This window comes from Elephas maximus, chromosome 23 (assembly GCF_024166365.1).
Source record: "Elephas maximus indicus isolate mEleMax1 chromosome 23, mEleMax1 primary haplotype, whole genome shotgun sequence".
Lineage (NCBI taxonomy): Eukaryota > Metazoa > Chordata > Mammalia > Proboscidea > Elephantidae > Elephas > Elephas maximus.
The window spans coordinates 43,718,912-43,744,215 of record NC_064841.1 but is presented as its reverse complement, the minus strand read 5'-3'; positions in this window follow the sequence as shown (position 1 = coordinate 43,744,215).

Genomic DNA, 25,304 nt, shown 5'->3' with positions numbered 1-25,304 from the left:
GCGCAACCCTCACCCTTAACAACTTCACCCTAAGCCTAACCCTAAACCGAACCCTAAGTCTCACCCTAAACCTAACCCTATACCTGATCGTAAATTGACCCGAAAAAATAACCCTAACACTAAGCTTCACCCTAAACCTAACCCTCACCTTAACCGAAACACCAAACCCTAACCCTCATCCTTAACCTAAATTTCACCCTAAATCTAAGCCTAAGCCTAACCCTAAAACTAAACCTAACCCTAAACTATCGCCTAACTCTAGCCCCGACCCTAAGCCTAACCCTAACTCTAACCTTAACCCTAACCCTAACTCTAACCTTAACCCTAACCGTAGCACCCTAAAATATCAGCAGGAAAGAGAATACAAAAGGCCTTTTCTCCCTGGGTGCTTTCACAATCTCTTAAAGCTAAAACTATGTCGTCGCTCCTCTGGAAGGATAAATGCACTGCGATGTCGTTTTTCAGAGGAAGCCTTGCGTTCGCAAGAGCAAATGAGGAATTCATTGCAGGAGAGACGAAGGAAAGAAAAGTTTCTCTCATCGTGGTTGTTTGCTCAGAGGACTGGATGAAGCTAGGGAGCTCTCCCTTTCACTGAGAAACGTGTAGGCTGCTGTTGCCTCTGCGCTGTCTTTTTTGCAAAAGAGAGTGTAGTTACACACTTTGAACTGTGCAAATGCACCGGCGTTTGCTAGGATTTCACCAAGCGCTTTGTTTTCCCTGGGCAAAAATGAGCCTTCACAATAGCTTAATGCCGACACTGCATACTCGTTCCAGTTCGAGAACAGGGCTACTGCAAAGGAGTTTTCCGGAGGAAACCTTCCCACCGCGAAGGGCAGATATGCCGAGCTTATTGCACAAAAGTGAAACCAATGCCGGTAATCTCATTCTAACTGCTTTTGTCAGAGGAATGGATGAAGTCAGAGTGTTCTTTTCTTCACTGAGATACACAAAATCTGATGTTGCCTCTGAGCTCTGTTCTTGGCAAATAACTGAAACTGACATCCATTCATGTGGAGAAACACATGGCTTTGCTAGGATATCTCTATGCACTGTGCTTTTCCTGGGCCTCACTGTACCAGTAGTATCTCGTCAGGGCAACACTGCATAGGATTTACTCTGCCAGGAGAGAGTTTACTGCTTGGTAGTTTGTGCTAGGAAACCTTGCCTTCGCAAGTGGAAACTGACCGAGTTCAGGCAGGAAAGAGAATACAAAAGGCTTTTTTTCTCCCTGGGTGCTTTCACAATCTCTTAAGGCTAAAACTATGTCGTCGCTCCTCTGCAATTATAAACGCACTTCGATGTAGTTTTTCAGAAGAAGCCTTGCGTTTGCAAGAGCAAATGAGGAATTCATTGCAGGAAAGAGGAAGGAATAAAAGTTTCTCTCCTTATGCCTGCTTTGCTCAGAGGACTGGATGAAGTCAGGGAGTTCTTCCTTTCACTGAGAAACATGCAGGCTGCTGTTGCCTGTGCGCTCTCTTATTTGGAAAAGAGTCTGTAGTTAGACGCTTTGAACTGTGGAAAGGCACCGGGGTTTGTTAGGATTTCCCCAGGCGCTTTGCTTTCCCTGGGCCAAAACGAGCCTTCACAATAGCTTAAGGCTAACACTGCATACTCGTACCACTTCCAGAACACGGCTACCACAAGGCATTTCTCCCTATCCCTAACCCCAAACCGAACCCTAAGCCTAACCCAAAACCTAACCCTAAACCTAACCCTAACACCTAACCCTAATACTAACCCTAAACCTCATCCTTAACCTAAACTTCACCCTAAACCTAAACCTAACCCTAACCCTAAAACTAAATTAACCCTAAACTATCACCTAACGCTAGCCCTAACCCTAAACCCAACCCTAACCCTAACTCTAACCCTAACCCTAACCGTACCACCCTGAAACATCAGCTTAACTGTAAACCTAACACTAACCCTCACATGAACCCCTTACCCTTTCCCCAACCGTAACCCGATCCCTAACCCTAACCCTAAGCCTGACCTAAACCTAACCCTTTCCCTAATCCTAAACTTAACCCTAACCGTAACTCTACCCTAACCCTAACCCTAAACCTAACAATCACTCTAAACTTGACCCTAAGCCTAACCCTAAACCCTAGCACTAACTCTAACTCTAAACCTAACCCTAACCCTAACCTAGCCCTCCCCTTTACAGTAAACCTAGCCTTAACCCTAACCTTACCCCTACCTAAACCTAAACCTAACCCTAACACTAACTTTAAACCAAACTCCAACCTTAACCCGAACCCTCACTATTAACTGAAACTTCACCCGAACCCTAACCCCAACTCTAACCCTAACCCTAACCTTAACAATTAACCTAAACTAAAACCTCACCTTAACTCTAAACCTAACCCTAACCGTCACCCTAGCCCTTAACCATTTATATCCCCAACCCTAAACCTACCTAACGCTATCCCTAACACTAACCCTAAACGAACAGTAACCCTAATCCAACGCTAACGCTAACATTAACCCTAAACATCAGCCTACACTAACCATAAACCTAACCCTCCACCCTGAACCTAACGTCTAACACTATCTATAATCCTAACCCTAATCCTAACCCTTATCCTATCCCTCAACCTTCATCTAAACTTCACACTAACCTTAAACCTAAACCTAACCCTAAACCTAACCCCTAACCCTAACCCGAATCCTAAACCTAGCCTTAACACTAACCTCAACACAAACCCAAACTCTAGCTCTAACCATAAAAATAACCCTCACCCTATCCTAAACTTCATCCAAACCCTAACCCTAATCTTAATCCTAAACCTAACCCAAACCCTAACCTCGAACCTAATTCGAACCATAAAGCTAGTCCATCTGTAACCCTGAACCTAACCCTTACGATAGCCCTGAACCTAACCTTAAACCTAATCCTAATCCTAACCCTAGACGTAATCCTAACCCTAACCCTAACACTCACTCTAACCTTGACCCCAAATAGAACACTAACTCTAACCCTAATCCGGAACCTAAACGTAAATCTTACACTGCAACTAACCCTCACCGTAAACCTAACCGAAACTCTACCTCTCACCCTAATCATAACACCCTAAACCCTCACTTAACTCTAAAACTAACCGTCACCCTCACGCTAACCCCTAACCGTATCCCCAAACCTAACCCTAATGCTAAACCTAGCCCTAACCCGAACACTAACCTGAACCCCTAGCCATAACGGTAACCCTAACCCTAACCCAAAGCCTAACCCCTAACACCAAAGCCTAACCCAAACCTTAACCCTAACTCTCACTCTAACTCTAACACTAACCCGAAACCGAATCATAAACCTAACCCTAACCCTAAACCAAATCTAACCATGACCAGAACCACAATTCCTAAGCGGAACCCTCACATAAACCCTAACCATAAACTACAACTCTAACCCCTAACACCTTACCATGACCATACTCCTAACCCTACCCAACTCTGACCCTAACCCTAACCCTCACCCCAACCAAAACGCCTAATACAACCCGCAAACCTAACCCTAACCGTAACACTGAACTTAATCCTAACCTAAAATCTAACCCTAACCCTAAAACTAAACAGAACCCGTAACCTTAACCCTAACCCTAAACATAACCTTAACACTAACCTGAAAACGAACCCAAACCTTAGCCATAAACCTAACCCTCACCCTATCTTAAACTTCACCCTATTCCTAACCTAAAGCTAAGGCTAACTTGAACCCTAACCCTAAACCTAACCCTAACCTTAACCTTGGCCCACCTCTAACCCTAAACCTAACCCTTACAATATCTCTGGCGCTGAGCCTCACCCTAAACCTAATCCTAAACCTAACCCTCACCCTAACCCTAACCTAACCGTAACCTAACTTTAAGCCTACCACAAACTTAAACCTAACCCTATCCCCTAACCCTAACTCTAACCCTAGACATAGCCCAAACTCTAACCCTAACCGTAACACTTACCCAAAACCCTCACCTTAACTGTAATCCTAACTCTAACTCTTACTGGAACCCTAAATTCAACCCTAATTATAACCCTATCCTAAACCTAACTGAAACACTAACCCAACCCTAACTCTAACCCTAATCCTTAGCCTAAAACGAACCTTAACCTTAAACCTAACCCGAAGCACTAACCCTAACTCTAACCCTAACCCTAAACCGAACCCTCACTCTTAACCAAAATTTCACCCTAACCATAGCCCTAAACCTACCCTAACTTCATTCAAACCCTAACCCTAACCAAAAGTAACCTAACACTAAACCTAACCCTAACTCTAAACCTAAACCAAAACCTAACCCTAACCCTGTTCCAAACCTGTACCCTAACCCCTAACCCTAAACCTCTCGCTTAACATAAACTTCACTCTAACTCTAACCCTAAAACTAAACATAACACTAAATCTCCCCCTAACCCTGACCCTAACCCTAATCCTAAGCGTAAAACTAACCCTAACCCTAAACTAAACCCTAGCCCTGACCCTAACTCGAACTCTAACACTAATCCTAACCCTAAAACTTACCCTACACGCTCAGCTTAAATGGAAACCTAGCACTAACCCTCACCCTAACATCTAAACCTAACCCCAACCCTTAACCTAACCCTATCTCGAACCTTAGCCTAGCCGTAAACCTAACCACGACTTAACCCTATTACTTACCCTAACCCTGACTCTAAACCTAACCTTAACCCTAAACTTAATCCTAACCTTAACCCTAACCCTAACCCCAACGCTAAACGTACGCGCAACCCTCACCCTTAACAACTTCACCCTAAGCCTAACCCTAAACCGAACCCTAAGTCTCACCCTAAACCTAACCCTATACCTGATCGTAAATTGACCCGAAAAAATAACCCTAACACTAAGCTTCACCCTAAACCTAACCCTCACCTTAACCGAAACACCAAACCCTAACCCTCATCCTTAACCTAAATTTCACCCTAAATCTAAGCCTAAGCCTAACCCTAAAACTAAACCTAACCCTAAACTATCGCCTAACTCTAGCCCCGACCCTAAGCCTAACCCTAACTCTAACCTTAACCCTAACCCTAACTCTAACCTTAACCCTAACCGTAGCACCCTAAAATATCAGCAGGAAAGAGAATACAAAAGGCCTTTTCTCCCTGGGTGCTTTCACAATCTCTTAAAGCTAAAACTATGTCGTCGCTCCTCTGGAAGGATAAATGCACTGCGATGTCGTTTTTCAGAGGAAGCCTTGCGTTCGCAAGAGCAAATGAGGAATTCATTGCAGGAGAGACGAAGGAAAGAAAAGTTTCTCTCATCGTGGTTGTTTGCTCAGAGGACTGGATGAAGCTAGGGAGCTCTCCCTTTCACTGAGAAACGTGTAGGCTGCTGTTGCCTCTGCGCTGTCTTTTTTGCAAAAGAGAGTGTAGTTACACACTTTGAACTGTGCAAATGCACCGGCGTTTGCTAGGATTTCACCAAGCGCTTTGTTTTCCCTGGGCAAAAATGAGCCTTCACAATAGCTTAATGCCGACACTGCATACTCGTTCCAGTTCGAGAACAGGGCTACTGCAAAGGAGTTTTCCGGAGGAAACCTTCCCACCGCGAAGGGCAGATATGCCGAGCTTATTGCACAAAAGTGAAACCAATGCCGGTAATCTCATTCTAACTGCTTTTGTCAGAGGAATGGATGAAGTCAGAGTGTTCTTTTCTTCACTGAGATACACAAAATCTGATGTTGCCTCTGAGCTCTGTTCTTGGCAAATAACTGAAACTGACATCCATTCATGTGGAGAAACACATGGCTTTGCTAGGATATCTCTATGCACTGTGCTTTTCCTGGGCCTCACTGTACCAGTAGTATCTCGTCAGGGCAACACTGCATAGGATTTACTCTGCCAGGAGAGAGTTTACTGCTTGGTAGTTTGTGCTAGGAAACCTTGCCTTCGCAAGTGGAAACTGACCGAGTTCAGGCAGGAAAGAGAATACAAAAGGCTTTTTTTCTCCCTGGGTGCTTTCACAATCTCTTAAGGCTAAAACTATGTCGTCGCTCCTCTGCAATTATAAACGCACTTCGATGTAGTTTTTCAGAAGAAGCCTTGCGTTTGCAAGAGCAAATGAGGAATTCATTGCAGGAAAGAGGAAGGAATAAAAGTTTCTCTCCTTATGCCTGCTTTGCTCAGAGGACTGGATGAAGTCAGGGAGTTCTTCCTTTCACTGAGAAACATGCAGGCTGCTGTTGCCTGTGCGCTCTCTTATTTGGAAAAGAGTCTGTAGTTAGACGCTTTGAACTGTGGAAAGGCACCGGGGTTTGTTAGGATTTCCCCAGGCGCTTTGCTTTCCCTGGGCCAAAACGAGCCTTCACAATAGCTTAAGGCTAACACTGCATACTCGTACCACTTCCAGAACACGGCTACCACAAGGCATTTCTCCCTATCCCTAACCCCAAACCGAACCCTAAGCCTAACCCAAAACCTAACCCTAAACCTAACCCTAACACCTAACCCTAATACTAACCCTAAACCTCATCCTTAACCTAAACTTCACCCTAAACCTAAACCTAACCCTAACCCTAAAACTAAATTAACCCTAAACTATCACCTAACGCTAGCCCTAACCCTAAACCCAACCCTAACCCTAACTCTAACCCTAACCCTAACCGTACCACCCTGAAACATCAGCTTAACTGTAAACCTAACACTAACCCTCACATGAACCCCTTACCCTTTCCCCAACCGTAACCCGATCCCTAACCCTAACCCTAAGCCTGACCTAAACCTAACCCTTTCCCTAATCCTAAACTTAACCCTAACCGTAACTCTACCCTAACCCTAACCCTAAACCTAACAATCACTCTAAACTTGACCCTAAGCCTAACCCTAAACCCTAGCACTAACTCTAACTCTAAACCTAACCCTAACCCTAACCTAGCCCTCCCCTTTACAGTAAACCTAGCCTTAACCCTAACCTTACCCCTACCTAAACCTAAACCTAACCCTAACACTAACTTTAAACCAAACTCCAACCTTAACCCGAACCCTCACTATTAACTGAAACTTCACCCGAACCCTAACCCCAACTCTAACCCTAACCCTAACCTTAACAATTAACCTAAACTAAAACCTCACCTTAACTCTAAACCTAACCCTAACCGTCACCCTAGCCCTTAACCATTTATATCCCCAACCCTAAACCTACCTAACGCTATCCCTAACACTAACCCTAAACGAACAGTAACCCTAATCCAACGCTAACGCTAACATTAACCCTAAACATCAGCCTACACTAACCATAAACCTAACCCTCCACCCTGAACCTAACGTCTAACACTATCTATAATCCTAACCCTAATCCTAACCCTTATCCTATCCCTCAACCTTCATCTAAACTTCACACTAACCTTAAACCTAAACCTAACCCTAAACCTAACCCCTAACCCTAACCCGAATCCTAAACCTAGCCTTAACACTAACCTCAACACAAACCCAAACTCTAGCTCTAACCATAAAAATAACCCTCACCCTATCCTAAACTTCATCCAAACCCTAACCCTAATCTTAATCCTAAACCTAACCCAAACCCTAACCTCGAACCTAATTCGAACCATAAAGCTAGTCCATCTGTAACCCTGAACCTAACCCTTACGATAGCCCTGAACCTAACCTTAAACCTAATCCTAATCCTAACCCTAGACGTAATCCTAACCCTAACCCTAACACTCACTCTAACCTTGACCCCAAATAGAACACTAACTCTAACCCTAATCCGGAACCTAAACGTAAATCTTACACTGCAACTAACCCTCACCGTAAACCTAACCGAAACTCTACCTCTCACCCTAATCATAACACCCTAAACCCTCACTTAACTCTAAAACTAACCGTCACCCTCACGCTAACCCCTAACCGTATCCCCAAACCTAACCCTAATGCTAAACCTAGCCCTAACCCGAACACTAACCTGAACCCCTAGCCATAACGGTAACCCTAACCCTAACCCAAAGCCTAACCCCTAACACCAAAGCCTAACCCAAACCTTAACCCTAACTCTCACTCTAACTCTAACACTAACCCGAAACCGAATCATAAACCTAACCCTAACCCTAAACCAAATCTAACCATGACCAGAACCACAATTCCTAAGCGGAACCCTCACATAAACCCTAACCATAAACTACAACTCTAACCCCTAACACCTTACCATGACCATACTCCTAACCCTACCCAACTCTGACCCTAACCCTAACCCTCACCCCAACCAAAACGCCTAATACAACCCGCAAACCTAACCCTAACCGTAACACTGAACTTAATCCTAACCTAAAATCTAACCCTAACCCTAAAACTAAACAGAACCCGTAACCTTAACCCTAACCCTAAACATAACCTTAACACTAACCTGAAAACGAACCCAAACCTTAGCCATAAACCTAACCCTCACCCTATCTTAAACTTCACCCTATTCCTAACCTAAAGCTAAGGCTAACTTGAACCCTAACCCTAAACCTAACCCTAACCTTAACCTTGGCCCACCTCTAACCCTAAACCTAACCCTTACAATATCTCTGGCGCTGAGCCTCACCCTAAACCTAATCCTAAACCTAACCCTCACCCTAACCCTAACCTAACCGTAACCTAACTTTAAGCCTACCACAAACTTAAACCTAACCCTATCCCCTAACCCTAACTCTAACCCTAGACATAGCCCAAACTCTAACCCTAACCGTAACACTTACCCAAAACCCTCACCTTAACTGTAATCCTAACTCTAACTCTTACTGGAACCCTAAATTCAACCCTAATTATAACCCTATCCTAAACCTAACTGAAACACTAACCCAACCCTAACTCTAACCCTAATCCTTAGCCTAAAACGAACCTTAACCTTAAACCTAACCCGAAGCACTAACCCTAACTCTAACCCTAACCCTAAACCGAACCCTCACTCTTAACCAAAATTTCACCCTAACCATAGCCCTAAACCTACCCTAACTTCATTCAAACCCTAACCCTAACCAAAAGTAACCTAACACTAAACCTAACCCTAACTCTAAACCTAAACCAAAACCTAACCCTAACCCTGTTCCAAACCTGTACCCTAACCCCTAACCCTAAACCTCTCGCTTAACATAAACTTCACTCTAACTCTAACCCTAAAACTAAACATAACACTAAATCTCCCCCTAACCCTGACCCTAACCCTAATCCTAAGCGTAAAACTAACCCTAACCCTAAACTAAACCCTAGCCCTGACCCTAACTCGAACTCTAACACTAATCCTAACCCTAAAACTTACCCTACACGCTCAGCTTAAATGGAAACCTAGCACTAACCCTCACCCTAACATCTAAACCTAACCCCAACCCTTAACCTAACCCTATCTCGAACCTTAGCCTAGCCGTAAACCTAACCACGACTTAACCCTATTACTTACCCTAACCCTGACTCTAAACCTAACCTTAACCCTAAACTTAATCCTAACCTTAACCCTAACCCTAACCCCAACGCTAAACGTACGCGCAACCCTCACCCTTAACAACTTCACCCTAAGCCTAACCCTAAACCGAACCCTAAGTCTCACCCTAAACCTAACCCTATACCTGATCGTAAATTGACCCGAAAAAATAACCCTAACACTAAGCTTCACCCTAAACCTAACCCTCACCTTAACCGAAACACCAAACCCTAACCCTCATCCTTAACCTAAATTTCACCCTAAATCTAAGCCTAAGCCTAACCCTAAAACTAAACCTAACCCTAAACTATCGCCTAACTCTAGCCCCGACCCTAAGCCTAACCCTAACTCTAACCTTAACCCTAACCCTAACTCTAACCTTAACCCTAACCGTAGCACCCTAAAATATCAGCAGGAAAGAGAATACAAAAGGCCTTTTCTCCCTGGGTGCTTTCACAATCTCTTAAAGCTAAAACTATGTCGTCGCTCCTCTGGAAGGATAAATGCACTGCGATGTCGTTTTTCAGAGGAAGCCTTGCGTTCGCAAGAGCAAATGAGGAATTCATTGCAGGAGAGACGAAGGAAAGAAAAGTTTCTCTCATCGTGGTTGTTTGCTCAGAGGACTGGATGAAGCTAGGGAGCTCTCCCTTTCACTGAGAAACGTGTAGGCTGCTGTTGCCTCTGCGCTGTCTTTTTTGCAAAAGAGAGTGTAGTTACACACTTTGAACTGTGCAAATGCACCGGCGTTTGCTAGGATTTCACCAAGCGCTTTGTTTTCCCTGGGCAAAAATGAGCCTTCACAATAGCTTAATGCCGACACTGCATACTCGTTCCAGTTCGAGAACAGGGCTACTGCAAAGGAGTTTTCCGGAGGAAACCTTCCCACCGCGAAGGGCAGATATGCCGAGCTTATTGCACAAAAGTGAAACCAATGCCGGTAATCTCATTCTAACTGCTTTTGTCAGAGGAATGGATGAAGTCAGAGTGTTCTTTTCTTCACTGAGATACACAAAATCTGATGTTGCCTCTGAGCTCTGTTCTTGGCAAATAACTGAAACTGACATCCATTCATGTGGAGAAACACATGGCTTTGCTAGGATATCTCTATGCACTGTGCTTTTCCTGGGCCTCACTGTACCAGTAGTATCTCGTCAGGGCAACACTGCATAGGATTTACTCTGCCAGGAGAGAGTTTACTGCTTTGTAGTTTGTGCTAGGAAACCTTGCCTTCGCAAGTGGAAACTGACCGAGTTCAGGCAGGAAAGAGAATACAAAAGGCTTTTTTTCTCCCTGGGTGCTTTCACAATCTCTTAAGGCTAAAACTATGTCGTCGCTCCTCTGCAATTATAAACGCACTTCGATGTAGTTTTTCAGAAGAAGCCTTGCGTTTGCAAGAGCAAATGAGGAATTCATTGCAGGAAAGAGGAAGGAATAAAAGTTTCTCTCCTTATGCCTGCTTTGCTCAGAGGACTGGATGAAGTCAGGGAGTTCTTCCTTTCACTGAGAAACATGCAGGCTGCTGTTGCCTGTGCGCTCTCTTATTTGGAAAAGAGTCTGTAGTTAGACGCTTTGAACTGTGGAAAGGCACCGGGGTTTGTTAGGATTTCCCCAGGCGCTTTGCTTTCCCTGGGCCAAAACGAGCCTTCACAATAGCTTAAGGCTAACACTGCATACTCGTACCACTTCCAGAACACGGCTACCACAAGGCATTTCTCCCTATCCCTAACCCCAAACCGAACCCTAAGCCTAACCCAAAACCTAACCCTAAACCTAACCCTAACACCTAACCCTAATACTAACCCTAAACCTCATCCTTAACCTAAACTTCACCCTAAACCTAAACCTAACCCTAACCCTAAAACTAAATTAACCCTAAACTATCACCTAACGCTAGCCCTAACCCTAAACCCAACCCTAACTCTAACCCTAACCCTAACCGTACCACCCTGAAACATCAGCTTAACTGTAAACCTAACACTAACCCTCACATGAACCCCTTACCCTTTCCCCAACCGTAACCCGATCCCTAACCCTAACCCTAAGCCTGACCTAAACCTAACCCTTTCCCTAATCCTAAACTTAACCCTAACCGTAACTCTACCCTAACCCTAACCCTAAACCTAACAATCACTCTAAACTTGACCCTAAGCCTAACCCTAAACCCTAGCACTAACTCTAACTCTAAACCTAACCCTAACCCTAACCTAGCCCTCCCCTTTACAGTAAACCTAGCCTTAACCCTAACCTTACCCCTACCTAAACCTAAACCTAACCCTAACACTAACTTTAAACCAAACTCCAACCTTAACCCGAACCCTCACTATTAACTGAAACTTCACCCGAACCCTAACCCCAACTCTAACCCTAACCCTAACCTTAACAATTAACCTAAACTAAAACCTCACCTTAACTCTAAACCTAACCCTAACCGTCACCCTAGCCCTTAACCATTTATATCCCCAACCCTAAACCTACCTAACGCTATCCCTAACACTAACCCTAAACGAACAGTAACCCTAATCCAACGCTAACGCTAACATTAACCCTAAACATCAGCCTACACTAACCATAAACCTAACCCTCCACCCTGAACCTAACGTCTAACACTATCTATAATCCTAACCCTAATCCTAACCCTTATCCTATCCCTCAACCTTCATCTAAACTTCACACTAACCTTAAACCTAAACCTAACCCCTAACCCTAACCCGAATCCTAAACCTAGCCTTAACACTAACCTCAACACAAACCCAAACTCTAGCTCTAACCATAAAAATAACCCTCACCCTATCCTAAACTTCATCCAAACCCTAACCCTAATCTTAATCCTAAACCTAACCCAAACCCTAACCTCGAACCTAATTCGAACCATAAAGCTAGTCCATCTGTAACCCTGAACCTAACCCTTACGATAGCCCTGAACCTAACCTTAAACCTAATCCTAATCCTAACCCTAGACGTAATCCTAACCCTAACCCTAACACTCACTCTAACCTTGACCCCAAATAGAACACTAACTCTAACCCTAATCCGGAACCTAAACGTAAATCTTACACTGCAACTAACCCTCACCGTAAACCTAACCGAAACTCTACCTCTCACCCTAATCATAACACCCTAAACCCTCACTTAACTCTAAAACTAACCGTCACCCTCACGCTAACCCCTAACCGTATCCCCAAACCTAACCCTAATGCTAAACCTAGCCCTAACCCGAACACTAACCTGAACCCCTAGCCATAACGGTAACCCTAACCCTAACCCAAAGCCTAACCCCTAACACCAAAGCCTAACCCAAACCTTAACCCTAACTCTCACTCTAACTCTAACACTAACCCGAAACCGAATCATAAACCTAACCCTAACCCTAAACCAAATCTAACCATGACCAGAACCACAATTCCTAAGCGGAACCCTCACATAAACCCTAACCATAAACTACAACTCTAACCCCTAACACCTTACCATGACCATACTCCTAACCCTACCCAACTCTGACCCTAACCCTAACCCTCACCCCAACCAAAACGCCTAATACAACCCGCAAACCTAACCCTAACCGTAACACTGAACTTAATCCTAACCTAAAATCTAACCCTAACCCTAAAACTAAACAGAACCCGTAACCTTAACCCTAACCCTAAACATAACCTTAACACTAACCTGAAAACGAACCCAAACCTTAGCCATAAACCTAACCCTCACCCTATCTTAAACTTCACCCTATTCCTAACCTAAAGCTAAGGCTAACTTGAACCCTAACCCTAAACCTAACCCTAACCTTAACCTTGGCCCACCTCTAACCCTAAACCTAACCCTTACAATATCTCTGGCGCTGAGCCTCACCCTAAACCTAATCCTAAACCTAACCCTCACCCTAACCCTAACCTAACCGTAACCTAACTTTAAGCCTACCACAAACTTAAACCTAACCCTATCCCCTAACCCTAACTCTAACCCTAGACATAGCCCAAACTCTAACCCTAACCGTAACACTTACCCAAAACCCTCACCTTAACTGTAATCCTAACTCTAACTCTTACTGGAACCCTAAATTCAACCCTAATTATAACCCTATCCTAAACCTAACTGAAACACTAACCCAACCCTAACTCTAACCCTAATCCTTAGCCTAAAACGAACCTTAACCTTAAACCTAACCCGAAGCACTAACCCTAACTCTAACCCTAACCCTAAACCGAACCCTCACTCTTAACCAAAATTTCACCCTAACCATAGCCCTAAACCTACCCTAACTTCATTCAAACCCTAACCCTAACCAAAAGTAACCTAACACTAAACCTAACCCTAACTCTAAACCTAAACCAAAACCTAACCCTAACCCTGTTCCAAACCTGTACCCTAACCCCTAACCCTAAACCTCTCGCTTAACATAAACTTCACTCTAACTCTAACCCTAAAACTAAACATAACACTAAATCTCCCCCTAACCCTGACCCTAACCCTAATCCTAAGCGTAAAACTAACCCTAACCCTAAACTAAACCCTAGCCCTGACCCTAACTCGAACTCTAACACTAATCCTAACCCTAAAACTTACCCTACACGCTCAGCTTAAATGGAAACCTAGCACTAACCCTCACCCTAACATCTAAACCTAACCCCAACCCTTAACCTAACCCTATCTCGAACCTTAGCCTAGCCGTAAACCTAACCACGACTTAACCCTATTACTTACCCTAACCCTGACTCTAAACCTAACCTTAACCCTAAACTTAATCCTAACCTTAACCCTAACCCTAACCCCAACGCTAAACGTACGCGCAACCCTCACCCTTAACAACTTCACCCTAAGCCTAACCCTAAACCGAACCCTAAGTCTCACCCTAAACCTAACCCTATACCTGATCGTAAATTGACCCGAAAAAATAACCCTAACACTAAGCTTCACCCTAAACCTAACCCTCACCTTAACCGAAACACCAAACCCTAACCCTCATCCTTAACCTAAATTTCACCCTAAATCTAAGCCTAAGCCTAACCCTAAAACTAAACCTAACCCTAAACTATCGCCTAACTCTAGCCCCGACCCTAAACCTAACCCTAACTCTAACCTTAACCCTAACCCTAACTCTAACCTTAACCCTAACCGTAGCACCCTAAAATATCAGCAGGAAAGAGAATACAAAAGGCCTTTTCTCCCTGGGTGCTTTCACAATCTCTTAAAGCTAAAACTATGTCGTCGCTCCTCTGGAAGGATAAATGCACTGCGATGTCGTTTTTCAGAGGAAGCCTTGCGTTCGCAAGAGCAAATGAGGAATTCATTGCAGGAGAGACGAAGGAAAGAAAAGTTTCTCTCATCGTGGTTGTTTGCTCAGAGGACTGGATGAAGCTAGGGAGCTCTCCCTTTCACTGAGAAACGTGTAGGCTGCTGTTGCCTCTGCGCTGTCTTTTTTGCAAAAGAGAGTGTAGTTACACACTTTGAACTGTGCAAATGCACCGGCGTTTGCTAGGATTTCACCAAGCGCTTTGTTTTCCCTGGGCAAAAATGAGCCTTCACAATAGCTTAATGCCGACACTGCATACTCGTTCCAGTTCGAGAACAGGGCTACTGCAAAGGAGTTTTCCGGAGGAAACCTTCCCACCGCGAAGGGCAGATATGCCGAGCTTATTGCACAAAAGTGAAACCAATGCCGGTAATCTCATTCTAACTGCTTTTGTCAGAGGAATGGATGAAGTCAGAGTGTTCTTTTCTTCACTGAGATACACAAAATCTGATGTTGCCTCTGAGCTCTGTTCTTGGCAAATAACTGAAACTGACATCCATTCATGTGGAGAAACACATGGCTTTGCTAGGATATCTCTATGCACTGTGCTTTTCCTGGGCCTCACTGTACCAGTAGTATCTCGTCAGGGCAACACTGCATAGGATTTACTCTGCCAGGAGAGAGTTTACTGCTTGGTAGTTTGTGCTAGGAAACCTTGCCTTCGCAAGTGGAAACTGACCGAGTTCAGGCAGGAAAGAGAATACAAAAGGCTTTTTTTCTCCCTGGGTGCTTTCACAATCTCTTAAGGCTAAAACTATGTCGTCGCTCCTCTGCAATTATAAACGCACTTCGATGTAGTTTTTCAGAAGAAGCCTTGCGTTTGCAAGAGCAAATGAGGAATTCATTGCAGGAAAGAGGAAGGAATAAAAGTTTCTCTCCTTATGCCTGCTTTGCTCAGAGGACTGGATGAAGTCAGGGAGTTCTTCCTTTCACTGAGAAACATGCAGGCTGCTGTTGCCTGTGCGCTCTCTTATTTGGAAAAGAGTCTGTAGTTAGACGCTTTGAACTGTGGAAAGGCACCGGGGTTTGTTAGGATTTCCCCAGGCGCTTTGCTTTCCCTGGGCCAAAACGAGCCTTCACAATAGCTTAAGGCTAACACTGCATACTCGTACCACTTCCAGAACACGGCTACCACAAGGCATTTCTCCCTATCCCTAACCCCAAACCGAACCCTAAGCCTAACCCAAAACCTAACCCTAAACCTAACCCTAACACCTAACCCTAATACTAACCCTAAACCTCATCCTTAACCTAAACTTCACCCTAAACCTAAACCTAACCCTAACCCTAAAACTAAATTAACCCTAAACTATCACCTAACGCTAGCCCTAACCCTAAACCCAACCCTAACCCTAACTCTAACCCTAACCCTAACCGTACCACCCTGAAACATCAGCTTAACTGTAAACCTAACACTAACCCTCACATGAACCCCTTACCCTTTCCCCAACCGTAACCCGATCCCTAACCCTAACCCTAAGCCTGACCTAAACCTAACCCTTTCCCTAATCCTAAACTTAACCCTAACCGTAACTCTACCCTAACCCTAACCCTAAACCTAACAATCACTCTAAACTTGACCCTAAGCCTAACCCTAAACCCTAGCACTAACTCTAACTCTAAACCTAACCCTAACCCTAACCTAGCCCTCCCCTTTACAGTAAACCTAGCCTTAACCCTAACCTTACCCCTACCTAAACCTAAACCTAACCCTAACACTAACTTTAAACCAAACTCCAACCTTAACCCGAACCCTCACTATTAACTGAAACTTCACCCGAACCCTAACCCCAACTCTAACCCTAACCCTAACCTTAACAATTAACCTAAACTAAAACCTCACCTTAACTCTAAACCTAACCCTAACCGTCACCCTAGCCCTTAACCATTTATATCCCCAACCCTAAACCTACCTAACGCTATCCCTAACACTAACCCTAAACGAACAGTAACCCTAATCCAACGCTAACGCTAACATTAACCCTAAACATCAGCCTACACTAACCATAAACCTAACCCTCCACCCTGAACCTAACGTCTAACACTATCTATAATCCTAACCCTAATCCTAACCCTTATCCTATCCCTCAACCTTCATCTAAACTTCACACTAACCTTAAACCTAAACCTAACCCTAAACCTAACCCCTAACCCTAACCCGAATCCTAAACCTAGCCTTAACACTAACCTCAACACAAACCCAAACTCTAGCTCTAACCATAAAAATAACCCTCACCCTATCCTAAACTTCATCCAAACCCTAACCCTAATCTTAATCCTAAACCTAACCCAAACCCTAACCTCGAACCTAATTCGAACCATAAAGCTAGTCCATCTGTAACCCTGAACCTAACCCTTACGATAGCCCTGAACCTAACCTTAAACCTAATCCTAATCCTAACCCTAGACGTAATCCTAACCCTAACCCTAACACTCACTCTAACCTTGACCCCAAATAGAACACTAACTCTAACCCTAATCCGGAACCTAAACGTAAATCTTACACTGCAACTAACCCTCACCGTAAACCTAACCGAAACTCTACCTCTCACCCTAATCATAACACCCTAAACCCTCACTTAACTCTAAAACTAACCGTCACCCTCACGCTAACCCCTAACCGTATCCCCAAACCTAACCCTAATGCTAAACCTAGCCCTAACCCGAACACTAACCTGAACCCCTAGCCATAACGGTAACCCTAACCCTAACCCAAAGCCTAACCCCTAACACCAAAGCCTAACCCAAACCTTAACCCTAACTCTCACTCTAACTCTAACACTAACCCGAAACCGAATCATAAACCTAACCCTAACCCTAAACCAAATCTAACCATGACCAGAACCACAATTCCTAAGCGGAACCCTCACATAAACCCTAACCATAAACTACAACTCTAACCCCTAACACCTTACCATGACCATACTCCTAACCCTACCCAACTCTGACCCTAACCCTAACCCTCACCCCAACCAAAACGCCTAATACAACCCGCAAACCTAACCCTAACCGTAACACTGAACTTAATCCTAACCTAAAATCTAACCCTAACCCTAAAACTAAACAGAACCCGTAACCTTAACCCTAACCCTAAACATAACCTTAACACTAACCTGAAAACGAACCCAAACCTTAGCCATAAACCTAACCCTCACCCTATCTTAAACTTCACCCTATTCCTAACCTAAAGCTAAGGCTAACTTGAACCCTAACCCTAAACCTAACCCTAACCTTAACCTTGGCCCACCTCTAACCCTAAACCTAACCCTTACAATATCTCTGGCGCTGAGCCTCACCCTAAACCTAATCCTAAACCTAACCCTCACCCTAACCCTAACCTAACCGTAACCTAACTTTAAGCCTACCACAAACTTAAACCTAACCCTATCCCCTAACCCTAACTCTAACCCTAGACATAGCCCAAACTCTAACCCTAACCGTAACACTTACCCAAAACCCTCACCTTAACTGTAATCCTAACTCTAACTCTTACTGGAACCCTAAATTCAACCCTAATTATAACCCTATCCTAAACCTAACTGAAACACTAACCCAACCCTAACTCTAACCCTAATCCTTAGCCTAAAACGAACCTTAACCTTAAACCTAACCCGAAGCACTAACCCTAACTCTAACCCTAACCCTAAACCGAACCCTCACTCTTAACCAAAATTTCACCCTAACCATAGCCCTAAACCTACCCTAACTTCATTCAAACCCTAACCCTAACCAAAAGTAACCTAACACTAAACCTAACCCTAACTCTAAACCTAAACCAAAACCTAACCCTAACCCTGTTCCAAACCTGTACCCTAACCCCTAACCCTAAACCTCTCGCTTAACATAAACTTCACTCTAACTCTAACCCTAAAACTAAACATAACACTAAATCTCCCCCTAACCCTGACCCTAACCCTAATCCTAAGCGTAAAACTAACCCTAACCCTAAACTAAACCCTAGCCCTGACCCTAACTCGAACTCTAACACTAATCCTAACCCTAAAACTTACCCTACACGCTCAGCTTAAATGGAAACCTAGCACTAACCCTCACCCTAACATCTAAACCTAACCCCAACCCTTAACCTAACCCTATCTCGAACCTTAGCCTAGCCGTAAACCTAACCACGACTTAACCCTATTACTTACCCTAACCCTGACTCTAAACCTAACCTTAACCCTAAACTTAATCCTAACCTTAACCCTAACCCTAACCCCAACGCTAAACGTACGCGCAACCCTCACCCTTAACAACTTCACCCTAAGCCTAACCCTAAACCGAACCCTAAGTCTCACCCTAAACCTAACCCTATACCTGATCGTAAATTGACCCGAAAAAATAACCCTAACACTAAGCTTCACCCTAAACCTAACCCTCACCTTAACCGAAACACCAAACCCTAACCCTCATCCTTAACCTAAATTTCACCCTAAATCTAAGCCTAAGCCTAACCCTAAAACTAAACCTAACCCTAAACTATCGCCTAACTCTAGCCCCGACCCTAAGCCTAACCCTAACTCTAACCTTAACCCTAACCCTAACTCTAACCTTAACCCTAACCGTAGCACCCTAAAATATCAGCAGGAAAGAGAATACAAAAGGCCTTTTCTCCCTGGGTGCTTTCACAATCTCTTAAAGCTAAAACTATGTCGTCGCTCCTCTGGAAGGATAAATGCACTGCGATGTCGTTTTTCAGAGGAAGCCTTGCGTTCGCAAGAGCAAATGAGGAATTCATTGCAGGAGAGACGAAGGAAAGAAAAGTTTCTCTCATCGTGGTTGTTTGCTCAGAGGACTGGATGAAGCTAGGGAGCTCTCCCTTTCACTGAGAAACGTGTAGGCTGCTGTTGCCTCTGCGCTGTCTTTTTTGCAAAAGAGAGTGTAGTTACACACTTTGAACTGTGCAAATGCACCGGCGTTTGCTAGGATTTCACCAAGCGCTTTGTTTTCCCTGGGCAAAAATGAGCCTTCACAATAGCTTAATGCCGACACTGCATACTCGTTCCAGTTCGAGAACAGGGCTACTGCAAAGGAGTTTTCCGGAGGAAACCTTCCCACCGCGAAGGGCAGATATGCCGAGCTTATTGCACAAAAGTGAAACCAATGCCGGTAATCTCATTCTAACTGCTTTTGTCAGAGGAATGGATGAAGTCAGAGTGTTCTTTTCTTCACTGAGATACACAAAATCTGATGTTGCCTCTGAGCTCTGTTCTTGGCAAATAACTGAAACTGACATCCATTCATGTGGAGAAACACATGGCTTTGCTAGGATATCTCTATGCACTGTGCTTTTCCTGGGCCTCACTGTACCAGTAGTATCTCGTCAGGGCAACACTGCATAGGATTTACTCTGCCAGGAGAGAGTTTACTGCTTGGTAGTTTGTGCTAGGAAACCTTGCCTTCGCAAGTGGAAACTGACCGAGTTCAGGCAGGAAAGAGAATACAAAAGGCTTTTTTTCTCCCTGGGTGCTTTCACAATCTCTTAAGGCTAAAACTATGTCGTCGCTCCTCTGCAATTATAAACGCACTTCGATGTAGTTTTTCAGAAGAAGCCTTGCGTTTGCAAGAGCAAATGAGGAATTCATTGCAGGAAAGAGGAAGGAATAAAAGTTTCTCTCCTTATGCCTGCTTTGCTCAGAGGACTGGATGAAGTCAGGGAGTTCTTCCTTTCACTGAGAAACATGCAGGCTGCTGTTGCCTGTGCGCTCTCTTATTTGGAAAAGAGTCTGTAGTTAGACGCTTTGAACTGTGGAAAGGCACCGGGGTTTGTTAGGATTTCCCCAGGCGCTTTGCTTTCCCTGGGCCAAAACGAGCCTTCACAATAGCTTAAGGCTAACACTGCATACTCGTACCACTTCCAGAACACGGCTACCACAAGGCATTTCTCCCTATCCCTAACCCCAAACCGAACCCTAAGCCTAACCCAAAACCTAACCCTAAACCTAACCCTAACACCTAACCCTAATACTAACCCTAAACCTCATCCTTAACCTAAACTTCACCCTAAACCTAAACCTAACCCTAACCCTAAAACTAAATTAACCCTAAACTATCACCTAACGCTAGCCCTAACCCTAAACCCAACCCTAACCCTAACTCTAACCCTAACCCTAACCGTACCACCCTGAAACATCAGCTTAACTGTAAACCTAACACTAACCCTCACATGAACCCCTTACCCTTTCCCCAACCGTAACCCGATCCCTAACCCTAACCCTAAGCCTGACCTAAACCTAACCCTTTCCCTAATCCTAAACTTAACCCTAACCGTAACTCTACCCTAACCCTAACCCTAAACCTAACAATCACTCTAAACTTGACCCTAAGCCTAACCCTAAACCCTAGCACTAACTCTAACTCTAAACCTAACCCTAACCCTAACCTAGCCCTCCCCTTTACAGTAAACCTAGCCTTAACCCTAACCTTACCCCTACCTAAACCTAAACCTAACCCTAACACTAACTTTAAACCAAACTCCAACCTTAACCCGAACCCTCACTATTAACTGAAACTTCACCCGAACCCTAACCCCAACTCTAACCCTAACCCTAACCTTAACAATTAACCTAAACTAAAACCTCACCTTAACTCTAAACCTAACCCTAACCGTCACCCTAGCCCTTAACCATTTATATCCCCAACCCTAAACCTACCTAACGCTATCCCTAACACTAACCCTAAACGAACAGTAACCCTAATCCAACGCTAACGCTAACATTAACCCTAAACATCAGCCTACACTAACCATAAACCTAACCCTCCACCCTGAACCTAACGTCTAACACTATCTATAATCCTAACCCTAATCCTAACCCTTATCCTATCCCTCAACCTTCATCTAAACTTCACACTAACCTTAAACCTAAACCTAACCCTAAACCTAACCCCTAACCCTAACCCGAATCCTAAACCTAGCCTTAACACTAACCTCAACACAAACCCAAACTCTAGCTCTAACCATAAAAATAACCCTCACCCTATCCTAAACTTCATCCAAACCCTAACCCTAATCTTAATCCTAAACCTAACCCAAACCCTAACCTCGAACCTAATTCGAACCATAAAGCTAGTCCATCTGTAACCCTGAACCTAACCCTTACGATAGCCCTGAACCTAACCTTAAACCTAATCCTAATCCTAACCCTAGACGTAATCCTAACCCTAACCCTAACACTCACTCTAACCTTGACCCCAAATAGAACACTAACTCTAACCCTAATCCGGAACCTAAACGTAAATCTTACACTGCAACTAACCCTCACCGTAAACCTAACCGAAACTCTACCTCTCACCCTAATCATAACACCCTAAACCCTCACTTAACTCTAAAACTAACCGTCACCCTCACGCTAACCCCTAACCGTATCCCCAAACCTAACCCTAATGCTAAACCTAGCCCTAACCCGAACACTAACCTGAACCCCTAGCCATAACGGTAACCCTAACCCTAACCCAAAGCCTAACCCCTAACACCAAAGCCTAACCCAAACCTTAACCCTAACTCTCAGTCTAACTCTAACACTAACCCGAAACCGAATCATAAACCTAACCCTAACCCTAAACCAAATCTAACCATGACCAGAACCACAATTCCTAAGCGGAACCCTCACATAAACCCTAACCATAAACTACAACTCTAACCCCTAACACCTTACCATGACCATACTCCTAACCCTACCCAACTCTGACCCTAACCCTAACCCTCACCCCAACCAAAACGCCTAATACAACCCGCAAACCTAACCCTAACCGTAACACTGAACTTAATCCTAACCTAAAATCTAACCCTAACCCTAAAACTAAACAGAACCCGTAACCTTAACCCTAACCCTAAACATAACCTTAACACTAACCTGAAAACGAACCCAAACCTTAGCCATAAACCTAACCCTCACCCTATCTTAAACTTCACCCTATTCCTAACCTAAAGCTAAGGCTAACTTGAACCCTAACCCTAAACCTAACCCTAACCTTAACCTTGGCCCACCTCTAACCCTAAACCTAACCCTTACAATATCTCTGGCGCTGAGCCTCACCCTAAACCTAATCCTAAACCTAACCCTCACCCTAACCCTAACCTAACCGTAACCTAACTTTAAGCCTACCACAAACTTAAACCTAACCCTATCCCCTAACCCTAACTCTAACCCTAGACATAGCCCAAACTCTAACCCTAACCGTAACACTTACCCAAAACCCTCACCTTAACTGTAATCCTAACTCTAACTCTTACTGGAACCCTAAATTCAACCCTAATTATAACCCTATCCTAAACCTAACTGAAACACTAACCCAACCCTAACTCTAACCCTAATCCTTAGCCTAAAACGAACCTTAACCTTAAACCTAACCCGAAGCACTAACCCTAACTCTAACCCTAACCCTAAACCGAACCCTCACTCTTAACCAAAATTTCACCCTAACCATAGCCCTAAACCTACCCTAACTTCATTCAAACCCTAACCCTAACCAAAAGTAACCTAACACTAAACCTAACCCTAACTCTAAACCTAAACCAAAACCTAACCCTAACCCTGTTCCAAACCTGTACCCTAACCCCTAACCCTAAACCTCTCGCTTAACATAAACTTCACTCTAACTCTAACCCTAAAACTAAACATAACACTAAATCTCCCCCTAACCCTGACCCTAACCCTAATCCTAAGCGTAAAACTAACCCTAACCCTAAACTAAACCCTAGCCCTGACCCTAACTCGAACTCTAACACTAATCCTAACCCTAAAACTTACCCTACACGCTCAGCTTAAATGGAAACCTAGCACTAACCCTCACCCTAACATCTAAACCTAACCCCAACCCTTAACCTAACCCTATCTCGAACCTTAGCCTAGCCGTAAACCTAACCACGACTTAACCCTATTACTTACCCTAACCCTGACTCTAAACCTAACCTTAACCCTAAACTTAATCCTAACCTTAACCCTAACCCTAACCCCAACGCTAAACGTACGCGCAACCCTCACCCTTAACAACTTCACCCTAAGCCTAACCCTAAACCGAACCCTAAGTCTCACCCTAAACCTAACCCTATACCTGATCGTAAATTGACCCGAAAAAATAACCCTAACACTAAGCTTCACCCTAAACCTAACCCTCACCTTAACCGAAACACCAAACCCTAACCCTCATCCTTAACCTAAATTTCACCCTAAATCTAAGCCTAAGCCTAACCCTAAAACTAAACCTAACCCTAAACTATCGCCTAACTCTAGCCCCGACCCTAAGCCTAACCCTAACTCTAACCTTAACCCTAACCCTAACTCTAACCTTAACCCTAACCGTAGCACCCTAAAATATCAGCAGGAAAGAGAATACAAAAGGCCTTTTCTCCCTGGGTGCTTTCACAATCTCTTAAAGCTAAAACTATGTCGTCGCTCCTCTGGAAGGATAAATGCACTGCGATGTCGTTTTTCAGAGGAAGCCTTGCGTTCGCAAGAGCAAATGAGGAATTCATTGCAGGAGAGACGAAGGAAAGAAAAGTTTCTCTCATCGTGGTTGTTTGCTCAGAGGACTGGATGAAGCTAGGGAGCTCTCCCTTTCACTGAGAAACGTGTAGGCTGCTGTTGCCTCTGCGCTGTCTTTTTTGCAAAAGAGAGTGTAGTTACACACTTTGAACTGTGCAAATGCACCGGCGTTTGCTAGGATTTCACCAAGCGCTTTGTTTTCCCTGGGCAAAAATGAGCCTTCACAATAGCTTAATGCCGACACTGCATACTCGTTCCAGTTCGAGAACAGGGCTACTGCAAAGGAGTTTTCCGGAGGAAACCTTCCCACCGCGAAGGGCAGATATGCCGAGCTTATTGCACAAAAGTGAAACCAATGCCGGTAATCTCATTCTAACTGCTTTTGTCAGAGGAATGGATGAAGTCAGAGTGTTCTTTTCTTCACTGAGATACACAAAATCTGATGTTGCCTCTGAGCTCTGTTCTTGGCAAATAACTGAAACTGACATCCATTCATGTGGAGAAACACATGGCTTTGCTAGGATATCTCTATGCACTGTGCTTTTCCTGGGCCTCACTGTACCAGTAGTATCTCGTCAGGGCAACACTGCATAGGATTTACTCTGCCAGGAGAGAGTTTACTGCTTGGTAGTTTGTGCTAGGAAACCTTGCCTTCGCAAGTGGAAACTGACCGAGTTCAGGCAGGAAAGAGAATACAAAAGGCTTTTTTTCTCCCTGGGTGCTTTCACAATCTCTTAAGGCTAAAACTATGTCGTCGCTCCTCTGCAATTATAAACGCACTTCGATGTAGTTTTTCAGAAGAAGCCTTGCGTTTGCAAGAGCAAATGAGGAATTCATTGCAGGAAAGAGGAAGGAATAAAAGTTTCTCTCCTTATGCCTGCTTTGCTCAGAGGACTGGATGAAGTCAGGGAGTTCTTCCTTTCACTGAGAAACATGCAGGCTGCTGTTGCCTGTGCGCTCTCTTATTTGGAAAAGAGTCTGTAGTTAGACGCTTTGAACTGTGGAAAGGCACCGGGGTTTGTTAGGATTTCCCCAGGCGCTTTGCTTTCCCTGGGCCAAAACGAGCCTTCACAATAGCTTAAGGCTAACACTGCATACTCGTACCACTTCCAGAACACGGCTA